The 14,789-nt window shown below is 44.0% G+C and overlaps 1 protein-coding gene across 5 annotated transcripts in view; it reads left to right on the top strand.

Annotated features, from left to right (window-relative positions):
• Ltbp1 (latent transforming growth factor beta binding protein 1) overlaps nt 1-14,789 on the top strand; it is a 374,971-nt gene that overhangs the window by 38,395 nt on the left and 321,787 nt on the right. The window lies entirely within an intron of this gene.

Genomic DNA, 14,789 nt, shown 5'->3' with positions numbered 1-14,789 from the left:
GGGCAGTGCTCCCCGCCCCCCCCCACCCCCCGTGGCTTAATACCTCCACTCACCCTCCACTACTCTGGACATCTTTGCACCAAACCCCAGGCTTTGAACAGGAACCTTCATATCACATCAGGGCCCCAGGGAAGACCACACTTGGAACAGGGTCTTTTAAGATGTGTTTAGTTAAGGAGAGGTCAATAGGGCAGACCTTGATCCAGTATTAATAGTGCCTTTCCAAGAGAAAATTTAGTCAGAGGTGCCAAGGAATGATTACATGACAGCACAGGGAGAAGATGGCTGCCTGCAAGAGAAGGACGGAGGCCACAAGAGACCAGCTTTAATGCTGGGGTTCACGTTCTGTTTTTCTCTCTCCTTGTTTGTCTCTGAAGTTCAAGGTGTCAGAGGCATCTTCCCCAACTCCATGAATCCCCTGGAAATCCACAGTACACCCTGTTCTCTATGATTATCATAGTTGTTGTTACTTCTCGTTGGTTGTCTAGGCTGGGCTGTAAGGGGTGTGTTTTCCTGCTTCTGGTTCTGTCCCTGGGATATGTGACAATGCCCAGTGGAACGGAGCGCAGACTTCTTGCTCAGTGCTTTGCTGAAGGGACAGGGGAAACTTGCCTAAAGGTATGGAGCTGAAGGAGGAGGCCCATCAGATTCAGGCCTGTGCTTGTCCTCACCTGATGCACACACATCACCCTGCCTTCTCATGAATAGATGAGCTTGTGCAGGGAGGTGGACAGGTCACACTTGTAGGTTTTTGGTCCTTGGCTCGCTCCCTCTAAGAATTCTTTGCATCTTTTCTTTTACGATGATCTTCTTTAGATTTTATTTTAGTTAAAGTGTGCATGTGTGTGTGCACATGGTGGTCAGAGGAGGACATTGGATGTCCTATTCTATTGCTCTGCCCTTGACAGTGTTTTTCACTGGACCTGGGGCACCCCCCTCCCCGTCACACACACACTACTCTAGCCTTTGCCCCTCACCTTGCTCTGGGATTACAGGCACATGGGACCACACCCAGGCTTTTATGTGGGTAGCAGTGATTTGACTCATGATGCTATGCATGGAGTAAGCACTCTTACCCACAGATTCATGTCCCTGACCAGCCTCCATTATTATCGTAATATAATAACTCACAGATAGTGATTCATTGTCCAATTAAGGGCCTCTTGTATATATATGGGTTTGTGTGTGTCATGTGTGCTGGTACCTGCGGAAGCCAGGAGAGGGCGTTGGGCCCCCTGGAGCTGGAATCACAGGCCGTTGTGAGCTGCCTTTTGCAGGTGTTGGGTCCTCTGCAGCAAGCACTCTAAATCGCCTAATTTCCAGCTCCATGTAGCGATTAATAATTTTTTTGTGTGTGTATTGGACTCTGGTTTTCTGCAAAACAGTTCTCCATCTTTTTTTTACCCAAAGTTCATGGCTTAAAGCTAGCATTTAATAGGGGGGCTCAATGTTCAGACAATGAATGCAGATAGTATAGACAGTATTAAAACAAGCTTAAAGATTATTTAAAAGTTTTCTGTCTTCTCCCTAGACATCCAGAATGATTTTTATGCACATCATTATCGAAGTCTGTAAACTCCAAAATTGTTAGGTTCTTGCTTTAACCAGCTATGTACCAGCATTTACTACCGTGAAAGCACAAAGTAAATTTATTCCATTAATGGTAAAAGGAAAAACCTTGGGTAGGTTTAATCTTTGCTTCATTGATCAAAGAATGAGTCACAAATCAGGCAGTCCCCAGGCAGCACAGCTGAGAACTCCTGCCTTCAATGTGGACAAGTGACATTTCTGGACAGTACAGTTGAATTGGTTCCAGCCTGGCACTGTACCTCACTTGAGTTCGCTGCCTGTGACTGAAGCTCAGCTGTTGTCACTGACTGACACTCAGCCCTTTGTCACTGGACACTCCCAAGAGTGGACACTCCCAAGAGTGGACACTCCCAAGAAGGATTCTGGCTAGTTGACATTCGGGTTGACTAACCCTGATCCATAATGCTTGTATTTGGATTTTTTTTTTTTTTTTTTTTTTTTTTTTTTTTGCTTCCTGGATTTTGTTATATCTGCATAGGCAGAACGGAGTGTCTTCTGGCCTGGACTCAAGTCTGAGGATGGAATTTACTGAAGTTTCACGTATGTGTTACATTCGTTGCCTGAAAGTTGTACTATGCGTTTATTTTTCATACACCCCTGGTTCCATCGATCATATGGCATCAGATGTAGAGTTTTCTGCTTGTGGTATCATGCTGGTACTTTAACAGTTTGGGATTTTAGAGCCTCCATGTTTTTGGAGTGTTTGGGGATTTGGGGATAGAGTGCTTGTCTGTATTAAGCTTGCTTGCCAAGTGAGGATGCTCTGGCCAGTGAGCTTAACTTGTAGGTATTTGAGAAGTGGCTGAGCAAACAGTGAAATTCCACTGCACATGAGTATCTCCCAACACTTTTAAAGCTCATATTATGCTACAGTTCTGATTTTGAATGGCTTCATGCTAGCCATATTTTGCTCAACCTTTCGCAATCCCTTTGAAGTCTTTGTTGGTGTTAATAACACTGCCGAGGATACCAGAACACAGGAATAGTCACGGTAATTTTCCTCTTACATTGTTAGGTTACATGTCTAGACATTAGGCTGTGACACACGTGAGACATACTGCCAAGCTGCCAGGATGGGAGCGATGGCTCACCAGTACAGTGCCTACTGTGGAAGCATGAGGTACTGCGTTTGGATTCCCAGCACTCATGTGAAAGCTGGATGGGATGGCACAGGTCTCTAATCCCAGTGCTGGGAATGGAGTGGGATGACCCAGGCAGACGGAACCCTGGAGCTCATAGGCCTGCCAGCCTAGCACAGAGCAGGAGTTCCAGGTTCAGTGACAGGACTTGTCTCAAAAAATAAGGCAAGGAACGATCAAGGAAGATGCCCGGGGTTGACACTCACATATACACACATGCGCACACCCATACAAGCACAAGCTTCCATTCACGAACGCACATATTACGGGGGAGAAAAAGGATGTAGTACCTCTCACAACAGCACCTCTTCCTGACACTTTATGTGTGAAATGTAGCCACAGTGTTCCTTCCTTAGTTGAACTTCTTAGGGTGATGTCATTGGTTTGGATGGTACCCACAGATTTATTTGGTACTCGCATTTTCCCCTTTGTTTTAACTTAATTCCCTCTATCCCTTCCTCCCTCCCTTCTTCCCTCTCTCTCTCTTCCTTCTTTCTTTCCATATGACAAAGTCTCACGGTGTAGCTCTGGCTGGCCCCGAACTTGCTGTGGTAGACCAGGCCGACCTCAAATACAGAGATCTTACCTGCCTTGAAGGGAACCTGCATAGCTCTGAGGACAATAGGCACATGGGGGCTGCTAGTGACATAAAAGCACCAAACTCCTGAAGGAGGCTGAACTCACAGAGGTCCACCTGCCTCTGCCCTTCCGTGCTGGCATTAAAGGCCTCTGCCACCAAGCATGGGTCTTTTTTTTTTTTTAAGAAATGAGTTTGGTCTAACTTTGTTAAATATAATATTTACTATTATTTTTCTAACAGTATTTTCTGAAAATTGCTTTCTGGTTTGTTTCCCTGCTTTTACTATTTTTTTTTAAGATTTATTTTATTTATTATTTATACAATATTCTGCCCAAATGTGTGCCTGCACGCCAGAAGAGGGCACCAGATCTCATTATAGATGATTGTGAGCCACCATGTGGTTGCTGGGAATTGAATCAGGACCTTTGGAGAACAGCTTAACCTCTAGGCCATCTCTCTAGCACCCCCTTTGCTATCTTTAAAGAGTATATAGTCTAAACTGCAGAATTTAACTCACCCCTGCCCGTGAGCAGCTGTTACTTAAAAACAAGCTTTATGAAACAGTAGCAATAAATCCAGAAAGAGCCTAGATAACTGTATTGTTTTTCATTATGCAACGTGATTTAATTTCGTTATTTTTTGTGGGTGATTTTTACAGTTCTTGGTGGTGTCAGGAAGGATAATCTCAGCCCAGTTAACTACCCATTTTAAAATAAATCAAACACTCCTGCTGAGCTCAGGGTAGAGAACCGGAGACCTTTCACAGCACTTGGGGGCTGCTGAGTGACATGAAGGCAGCAGCCTCCTGAAAGAGGCTGTGCAATTCTGCACACGGCCTTGGAGGCTTGCATCCCAGGACTTGTGCCGCACTCAACCGCCAACGTGGTGAAGTTGTTGCTTAGAAAGGCAGACCATGTGGATGCTGAAAGTCAGGGAAGTCTGAGATGTTTCATTCTGACTTAGAGAGAGGCGAGCATAACGACGGCAGACAGAATGATGACACTGTCAGTGTGACAGACAGACACATCCATACAGCCTCGAGTACTTCAGATGGATTTTCACACTGATGACAGAACTCCATAGAGTCGACTCAGGGCTTGAAGAAATGTGGTCCTTCTTTCCAGAATGTTCAGTTACGTGGAATTCCTCGTTATGGCAGAGGACTGGCTAGAGCAGTCATTGGGAGGTTTGGATGTTGATACTTTCTCTTTAGGGATTGAGGAGGAGGCTCACCCAGGGCTGTTTACAAGGAAATCACATTATTTATTTGGGTTTGGCACGGGAGAAGTTAGCTCAGTCTTCAGCTTGTGACCTCACTGTATGATTCTCGTGATCTGATACTCTTTCGTGTTGACTAACTTCAAAGGGCAGCTGGGCAGGGTCCCGAAGCCACACACGGAATGACTGCTCACCTGCTGTCTTAGCTCACTGAAGGCACAGCTCAGCTCACATTTCTACCCAGGACATATGTGGCAGACATGCTGCAACTTGTTTGGAGAGGAGGGCAAGGGGCAGGGAGTCACAGTGAGCCGTGTGGGCTGTGGCAGCCTTTAAATATAACCAACGGTTATGCTTTTAGATGAGAAGCAGAGGAGGCTGGGATTCAGGGCATGGGTCGCTTCCTAAAAATAAAGTCACTGAACTTTGAGAGAACTTTAGGATTAGCTTTGTCAACCCGGAGTAGCTGCCAGTGGAGAGAAATTTGAAACTGTTTACCATTTGGGCCCAAAATGGAGCATTGATCCAGTTGTGACTGATTCAAATGGCAAATGTGTTTCTGCAAGGCCAGCCTGGGGCATGAGCATGGACGAACTTTTGCAGCCCACCCTGCTCACCCAGATCTTGGCAATGGTGGCACTCTGCAAGCCCCGAGTTCATTTTGTCTTGGTGGCAATTTCTGCCAGCTGTGACAGACCTCGCTATAGTATCACTTCTTTACCTTGTTCCCAGTTGCCTTTTGTTTGGTAATTAAAACACCTATGTTTTGTTTTTTTTTTTTGTTTTTTTTTTGTTTTTTTTTTTTTTGAAAAGTAGAAAAATATAAAAGGTTTAACAGCAAACATCCACATATCTATTACCTATAGTCAATATATGTCTTGTTATATTTGATACTCATTTTTTAATTAATTATGTGTGTGTGTGTGTGTGTCTTCACTCGAGTCCAGGAGGCTTGGAGGATAGAAGAGGGATCAGAGCCCCCAGAGCTGAGGTTACAGATGTTTTGAGTGGCCTGACGTAGGTGCAGGGGCTGAACTTAGGTCATCTGTAAGAGCAGGGTGTGCTCTCAACCACAGGGACATTGCTCCAGTACCTCCTCTTTCTTTTTTTTATGAAAAGTCATTTGAGCCAACTATGGTGCACATCTGTAGTGATGACACACATCTGTAACATCAACCCTCAGGAGGCTAAGGCTGGAGGAACGTGGGTTCCAACTTGGGCTATATTGCAAGACCCGATCTCAAAGAACAAAACAACAAACAAACAAATGGCAAACCCCGAACAAAACCATAAGAAGAAATTCCCAGAAAAAGACCTATATTTTCCTCTGGTATTACTTCTCTTCCTTCCCAGAGAGGACAGTGTCATAAACTTAGTGTGATGCCAACAGATATGTCAAACTTTCTGACATTGAAATATGACATTGCCATTTACAAAGTTTAAACTTTGGAATTATAAAAGTGAACAGAAATTGAAAAACAATCTTAGGATGCTTTAAGGAACTTCAAAGCTCTGTGTTGGGTGGCATGCTGGTTCAATGTGGTCCAGGGGCTGCAAGCTTACATTGCTTCCACAAAAGCACATGGCGTTATTTTAAAGTTCAACTGGAAAGTTACAACATGATCATGTAATTAAAAGAGTAGCATCCTGAGATTGAGGATGCCTCAGTGAGTAAGGATGCTTACTGGACAAGTGTGAAGACCGTAGCACAGATTCTTAGCATCCACGTAACAGCCAGGCATGGCCTTGTGTGCCTGTGACCACAGAGTTGGGAAATGAAGACAAGTAGATCTCTGGAGCTTGTTGGTCAGCAGCCTAGTGAGATGGCAAGCTTCGGTTCAGTGAGAGACCCCGCCTCAAAGGAATAAGGCAGTGGAGAGTGGTGGGGAAAGACATCACCTTTAGCTCTCACTGACCTTCCTTATCAGGTATGACAGTTTGTAGATTTTCCAGTAATTCGTATATATAAACTAGAGACTACAAGTGATGATAAATTTGTGTCTTGTATTCTGGCATAATACATAAGACTTTTTTCTGTTTTTGCTTTGTCACATTGCCTGGACGCTGTTAGAGGTTAGGATGAACATTTAGGCTTGTTTCCAGCATTGATAGGAATGCTTCTGCAATGTGCTTATAATATTTGCTGAGGATCTTGGTATGTTGTTTGTGGGATTTGCTGTAGATACTGTTTAGTAGAATAAGGAAATCCCTGTGTATTCAAAGTTGGCAAGCAGTTTTCATTTGTTGTTACGAGTAAGTCATGGATATTACTGGAAGCTTTTCTGCATTCCTTGAGTCAAATTCTCATCATCTTTTTTTTTTTTTTTTTAATATGGGGAATTACATTGTTTGGTCTGCTAACAGTAGGGGCATTCTTATGTTTCTAGAACCAATTTCATTTGCTTTTCTGCTTCTGAAAGATTGGCATGTTTGATCTATCAACAGTTCATTTAGCTATTTGCATCTATGTTTACTTTGTATATATTTTCGTTTTCCCATGGGAGGTACTCTTGTTTACTTTCATGTTGAGATACTGATTCCTTCACTTCATCCTCCCTCCCTCCTCCATCTCTTTCTTTTTTCTTTTAAGAGGGTCTTACATTGTGGTTCAGGATAGCCCTGAACTTGATGTGTAACCAACGCTTGCTTTTAATCTGGAGCAATCCTCTTGCCTTACTCTCCTTTTCAAAAGAGTTTATTTCTGGATTTTCATTTCATGTCCTGATTCCAGTACCTCAGAAGTGGATCTGCATCCTAGAGCATCTTAGAGGAAATCTGGAATTTGCCACATCCAGGTCCTGATGTGGCTATTCTGGCCTCCCCCTGTATCAGGTGATGGATGGAGATCCATTTGTAGGCCTTTTCGTGTGTCTCTGTGAAGGTCCCTTTTCTCCAGTCTTTGCTTTGTGCATTCCAGCTGCTCCACCTTCTGAGGTGGGCTCTGCCCTTCTGCAGGGCAGAGCTATCATTCTCCCCAGGCAGAATTCCTAGAGTGCTACCTGAAGGAGGTCTCTGACAGTAGCATTCTTCTTTCTGCTCTACCTCTCACCCCTTTCAGGATTCAGGCTTGTGTTCTTGCTTGTCCAGGATGGCACAGAAGAGGGTTTAGGTCTTATATTCAGCCTTCTAAGGCTTGTCATTCCGCCACAGCGGAAGGTCTGATTCTGTATCCTGGGCTCACCTACCTCTGTGTCCTGAGTGCTGAGATTAAGGCATGCAGCGTCACGATGGCTTTAGAAACTTTATTTTTTCTTTTTCTGAAGTAGAAGCAAATACTATGCTTTCTTGAATTTTGAGAAGGCATCTTACCCCACCCCCCCCCATAGGATCATAGTACTTTATTCACCACTAGGTTTTTCTTTCTGTTTCTAGTTTATTCCAACAAACTGTATATCTCTTAGGAGCTCTCCTCTCCTCTTCTCTTCACTTCTCTTCTCTTCTCTTCTCTTCTCTTCTCTTCTCTTCTCTTCTCTTCTCTTCTCTTCTCTTCTTTCTTATTCTTCTCCCCTCCCCTCCCTCCCCTCCCCTTCTTTCCTCTTCTCTTTTTTCTTCCTCTATTGCATCTGCGTTTCTTAGCCTGACTCCTTAAGTTCAGAACTTAAGGGACTGAGTTGTGTTAGAACTTTCGGGACTTGTCCCAACTCTTCCAGCCCACTGCAGTGATCTTTTCCTTTGTCCTTCACTACTTTGCTTCCCTCCTCATAGTTCTACCAGGTACAGGGCTAACTATCATAGGCCTGGGACTTTCGAATGTTAATTTGATGGGCCAGCATCTGCTTTGAAGGACAGGAGATTATTTGATTGAGAGCCATACAAACCAAGGCCAGAAGTGAAGACATTATTATGCAATGGAGTTGGAGTAGTCTTTTTTCCAGAGATGTTTTTTTCATGTCAGCATCAGGTAAAGGCTCTCGGATGACCTGAGCTCCACTCCTGGGATCTACATAGAGGAAGGAGAGAACCCACTCATGAAGCTGCCTTTTGACCTCCATGCACGTATTATAGCGTCTGTGCATGCACATTCATGAACATAAAATAAATAAATAAATGTATGTTAAAAAAGAAACCACTTTGTTAACATTGTAGTGGTCTACATAATTCAACACGATGGCTATAGTAAAAGGGTAACATAAAACAAATGCTTTGGTCCTACTAAAAAATAACAGTACTGACCAGTAAACAGAGTGAAGTTATTCTCTAAAATCAACATCACTGAGAAGATTCATCTGAGACAATTAAAATGTACAGACCCAGTGATTTCTAGGCCATATCATATGTAGTGACAGATGAATTCGCACAGATTTTGCCCAAGGTTACATGAAAAGCATGAGTTCCTACCCTTTGAAGTCCATTTTCTGCTGGGCTCACAAAATATAATGTGGCTTTTAAGACTCTCAAATAAAATTCATTTCTTATTAAAAAAAAAAGAATTCAATAATATAAAAGCAGTTATGGTATGAAACTAATAAACTTTCAATTTGAGGACTAGAGAGCCGGGGGTTGGGTAGATGACTCAGTGGGTACAACGCATATGGCACTAAGGTCAGACTCCCCCCAAACCTATGTAAGATTCGGGTTTGTTTGCAACCCTGTACTTCAGGGAAATGCAGAGAAAGGCAGGTCTCTGGGGCTTGCTGGCCAGCCAGTTCGGTGGAAACAGTGAGCTGCAGCTTCAGTGAGAGACTCCATCTCAAATATAAGGTCAGGAGAGGCGGAAGAAGTGAAGTCACCCTCTGGCACACACACACACACACACACACACACACACACACACACACAGAGGTGAGCACACTGGCACACCCAGGGCCACAGACACATGTATACCACATAGAGACTTACACAGAGAGTACACAGGAGTCCTCAAAACCTTCCTGGTGGCTTAGAATTTCCAAATGCTGTGTGCCTGTGTTTCCCACGTGCGAGGCGTGAACCAGTCATCTTAGTCACCGGAGGTCAGGCTCCAGGTTCATAGGTGCAGTCCCCGGCAGCCCCGGGTTGTGTATTTCCAGAGAGTTCTCCAGGAATGTTTCTGTGCGTTGTACAGTGCTGTCCTCCAAGCAAAATATGCTTGTTCCCAAGAGACCATCCTGGTCTGGTTTCTCGATGTTCCCTCATAGAAGAGGAGGTAAGGAGGGTCCCTCATCCCAGGGTCTGGCCACCCCTCTCATCCATTTGCGTGCAGTTCTAGTTGCATGTGCTCTTGGCATCTCTGGGGGTGCTAGAGCACATAGGCTGGAAGGGGTGAATGAAGAAGCCATCATCCAGGCTGGGGGAAGACAGAGGCCCTCGGAGTCACCCAGGGTCCCGGGAACAACTTCTCGCCGTGCTCTAAGTAAATACAGTGAACTCTTTGGTGTCCCGGGTTGAACTTCTGTGCAATCGTCCTTTTGTTTGTGGTTTGGACCATGTTAGGAGTGGGTAGACGTGGGTGGCTCACATCTCGGCAGGGAAGGCATTCTCGTAACGTGGCTACTTCTGTCCTGGGCCCCAGAATTTGACAAGCACTCTTTCCCCTGAAATATGAGTAGCACTGTGCATTTAGTGCAAATGGTGAAGGAAAAAAAAAGCACTATAAAGTGTGATCGGAGGGCACGAGTTTGGCATTGTCCTGTCAGATGAGGGGCTTGGGGCTTGTATGGGGCGTTAAGGACATCTGTCCCTGCTGCCCCAGTTCAAGATAACCCCTGCTGCATACTCCAATGGACTCCTGTCCCAGCCTTGGTTGGACAACTGAAATATCTTCTTCTTCTTCTTCTTCAAAAATTTAATGCAGAAGGACAGTTTTGGAGATATTTATGTGTAATATATGGAATATTCTTTTTCTTCTAATTGGATTTATTTTTGAAATTTTATTGTTTTCTTTGTGTGTGTAGATGTATTCGAGGCTAGAAGTCAAAGTTGAGTGTAGTCCTCTGTTGCACCCCAACTTACTGTTTTAAGATCGTCTCCTATGGAATCTGGAGCTTACCAGTTTGACAAGGCTAGCTGGCCGGTAAGACCTAGGGGATCCTCCCATTTCTACCTCACCAATACTGAGATTATAACACCATGTCTGATATTTTAATATGGGTAGTAAGGATCTGAATTCAGGTCCTTACACTTGCATAGCAGGTACTTTAGCAAATGAGTCATCTCCCTAGCCTGAAGTTTTACTTTGTATGTGTGTGTATGTTTTAAAATTACCTTCTCTTTGTTTTCTTATTACATATAAAATTTGAAAAACAAATCACTTCCATTTTACATTCTAATCCATTTATGTTTTCCTAAAGACAGTTTCCCGTGTCACTGTAAGTGCAGCATTGGGTGATTTCTGTCCTTGGCCTTGCCCTGGGTACCAGCTCCTGCAAGCTATATCATGCAGCCTGCCTGAGAGATTAGTAGCTATTTGCAGGACACCTTGGGAGGAAGGAGGAGCGGAAATCATTCTCAGATGTTAGACTGAAACATGTTCCTAATTGAAAGCATGAAGAGAATGCATATATGAAAGTGCCTGGGGGCTGATCTCTGGCAGAAGCACCTGGTGAAAAGCCTGGTCCAGTACTCACTCCTGTCTGCTTCTGCTCACTTGGGTGGAGCCCGTTCAGCCCTGTGACATTCCCTAAATAGTAGTGGCCAGGGAAGCACTTGGAGCCCAGCATCTCAGCTCAGTCAGTGAGATATTGACAAGTTGGCCTCCTGAGTAACTCAAGAAGTGCCTGGCTTTTGAATTTGAATTCTAGAAGCCTAATAAAGGAATGGCTCCTGGGGACCATTTTAGAACTAGAAGCTATGGCAGTCCCACTGTCCTGAAATACTCATCGGCACCTGACCAAGGTTAACTGATGTAAGTCATGTCATCTACAAAGCTGGTTCCATCTTTAATTTTTTTTTCCTCCTCAGCTGTGTTGAAAAATGATGCCTGGTATTCTGATACTCAAGGGCCATTTCTTACTTGTTATAACTAATAGTAGTTATATCTTAGCATGATGAGAAAAGCATTTTTTTTCCTAAGGAAAACTAATAGATTTCAAGGCTGTTAGATGTTGGACATTTGGTTCTTCATAACCAAGTCTCCTGTGGTTCATGTGTGCTGGCTAGTTTTATGTCAACTTGACTCAGACTAGAGTCATCTCAGAACAGAGAACCTCAGTAGAGAAAATGCCTCTGGGAAGGTTGGGCTGCAAGCAGTAGGGCATTTTCTTCAGTAGTGTTTGTTGGGGGAAGGTCCAGCCCGTTGTGGGAGGTGCCATCCCTGGGCAGGTGGTCCTGGGTTCTATAAGAAAGCAGGCTGAGCAAACCATGAGGAGCAAGCCATTAAGCAGCACCCTCCGTGGCTTCTGCATCAGCTCCTGCCTCCAGATTTCTGCCACGTGTGAGTTCCTGTCCTGACTTCCCTCAGTGATGGACAGTGATGTGGAAGTGTAAACCAAGTAAATCCTGCCCAACTTGCTCTTGGTCTTGGTGTTTCACTGTAGCAATAGTAACCCTAAGACATAATGTCTCTCTTCTCTTTTGGAACTGTTCAGTGGACTGAACTGAATCAGCACTGGCTAGGAAATTTGGTAGAATGTTCTTAGGACGAAGAGTGTAAGTCTGAAGCTGACTATCAGCAAAGGGGCAGCAGCTAAAAGATTTACGACGAATACAGAAGGGTCTGGCTGGAACCTGCCAGCAACCTGCGGCATTACATAATGCAGTTCAAGTCAGTGACCTCAAAACTCCCAGGGTCCCTCACCCGTGTTCAGATCCACTAACACTGACCATGGCCCAGCTAGCTTTAGAACTCTGCCTGGCCACAAACCTGGGGTCTGGTGATTCAGAGTTTAGATGTCCTGGAAGACAGAGGATGAGGAGCTTGATCCTTGTTGGGTGCGTCCCAGTGGCATAGTGCTCACTGCCTGTTTGTGCCACCTTGTGCTGCTGGTCAGCCACCTTATTGCCATCATTTTTCCTAGGCAAAAACAGTGAGCTGGACCAGATAGTTAAGTCTCTGAAAAGTTTTGACAGGCAGCCCATGAGTGTGTGGAAGAAGTCTTTTCTAGGGGTTAGAGACTGTTTGTGGTTAAGTCCTGGCAAAAGCACTTAAACTTTTTAAAAATTTAAAATTAAATGTAAAGGCCAGGGGAGATGTCTCAGTGGGTAAGGCATCGTCTATGTAAACATGAAGCCCCAAGTTTGGCTGTCCAGCCCATGATAAGGTCATGGGCTTCTGTGATCCCATCCCAGTTCCCGCACAGAAGGGTAGGGTTGGGCGTCTTTGGATGTTGCTAGTAAAGATGAGCTTCTAGCCTCAGTGAAGATACTATCAAAAAAAGAAAGTGAAAAACAATTGAGAAAGATATCCCAGTGTAACTCTCTCTTCTTCATAGGCATACAATGCTTTTATAACACACATGTGCACACATGAAAATATACCTATACATATGTGTGTGGACCGTACGTGTATGGAGACACACACACACACACACACACAGACACACAGACACACAGACACACACACACACACACACACACACACTCTAAATTCAAGCCACAGAGTATAACTTAAAAGCAATGCCAGGATATGTCTTAGCTAGGGTTTTTATTGCTGTGAGGAGGTACCATGCCCACAGCAACGCTTACAAAGGCAAACATTTAGTTGGGTCTGGCTTACAGTTTGGAGGTTTAGTCCATTATCATTATGGCGGGAAGCATGGTGGCATGCAGGCAGACATGGTGCTGGAGAGGTAGCTGAGAGCTGTACATCTGGATTGGCAGGCATCAGGAAGAGAGAGTGACACTGGGCCTGGTTTAAAACATCTGACACCTCCAAGCTCACCGGCAGTGACATGCCACACCTACTCCAATAAGGCCACACCTCCTAATGGTGCCCCTCTCTATGGGCTTATGGGGACCATTTTCATTCAAACCAACACAGGAGACTTTAAGGTGCTTTTTTTTTTGTTTTTTGTTTTTTTTTTTTTTAAACCTGTCTTGTATTTTTGGGAAGACAGTTACAATACAATGTTTAAGAATGATGCTTTTGGGAAATCATGAAATTTGCAGGCAAATAGTGGGATCTAGAAAAGATCATTCTGAGTGAGGTATCCCAGAAGGAGAAAGACAAACTTGGTATATACTCGCTTATATAGACCTACAAGATATGATAAACATAATGAAATCTACACACCTAAAGAAGATAATCAAGAAAGTGGACATGGGTGAAGATGATCAATCCTCATTTAGAAAGACAAATGGAATGTGCATTCGCATGACAGGAGTCTACTGCAAAAGGCATCTGAAAGACTCTACCTAGCAGTGTTTCAAAGCAGACACTAAGACTCATAACCAAACCCTCCGCAGAGTGCAGGGAATCATAAGGAAGAAGGGGAGTTAGTATGATATGGAAAGGATAGAAGCTCTACAAGTACCAAATATATCCTGGCACAGGGTCTTTTCTGAGACTGACACTCAACCAAGGACCATCTATGGATATAACATAGAACTTCTGCTCGGATGTGGCCTGTGGTAGCTCAGTAACCAAGTAGTTTTCCAAAGTGAGGGGAACAAGGACTATTTCTAACAGGAACTCAATGACTGGCTCTTTGACCTCTCCTCCACCCCCAAGGGGAGGAGCAGTCCTGTTAGGCCACAGAAGAGGACTTTGCAGCCAGCCCTGAAGATACCTGATAAAACAGGGTCAAATGAAAGGGGAGGAGGTCCTCCCCAATCAGTGGACTTGGAAAGGGACAGGGAGGAGACCAGGGAGGGAGTGTGGGGTTGGGGAGGGAATGAGGGAGCGGGACACAGCTGGGATACAGAGTTAACAAAATGTAACTAAAAATAAAAATAAAAATTAAAACAACAACAACAACAACAAAACAATACTATTTCATGATTATGTAAAACAATAAAGCTAACATTTTTCTCCATTAAAAAAAAAAAAAGAATGATGCTTTTGACACCGGCTCACTTGGATTCAAATCCCAACTCTTCTATTTCCTAATGGTTTGTTTGATCTTTGTTCAGCCGCTTAAACTTTGCATTTACCAATGGAATGGGCATAATAAAATATGTACTAAAACTGTTTCCAGGGATTATATCAACATGTATACGATAGATATGCTCACTCACATGTATATGCTATATAAAGATATCTGTGTGACAGGTGCTCTTCATATATATATGAGTGAACCTACATATCAACAATCATATGTGAATTCACGTATACATGATAACATACATACATATGTATATAGGAAAGGTACCTATCACATAGTTGGCCACTGATAGGTATTAGCTGT

The sequence above is a fragment of the Meriones unguiculatus genome, chromosome 1, assembly GCF_030254825.1.
Source record: "Meriones unguiculatus strain TT.TT164.6M chromosome 1, Bangor_MerUng_6.1, whole genome shotgun sequence".
In the NCBI taxonomy this organism is placed as follows: domain Eukaryota; kingdom Metazoa; phylum Chordata; class Mammalia; order Rodentia; family Muridae; genus Meriones; species Meriones unguiculatus.
The sequence above is the reverse complement of the archived record's forward strand: the minus strand, read 5'-3'. Positions and strand labels throughout refer to the sequence as shown.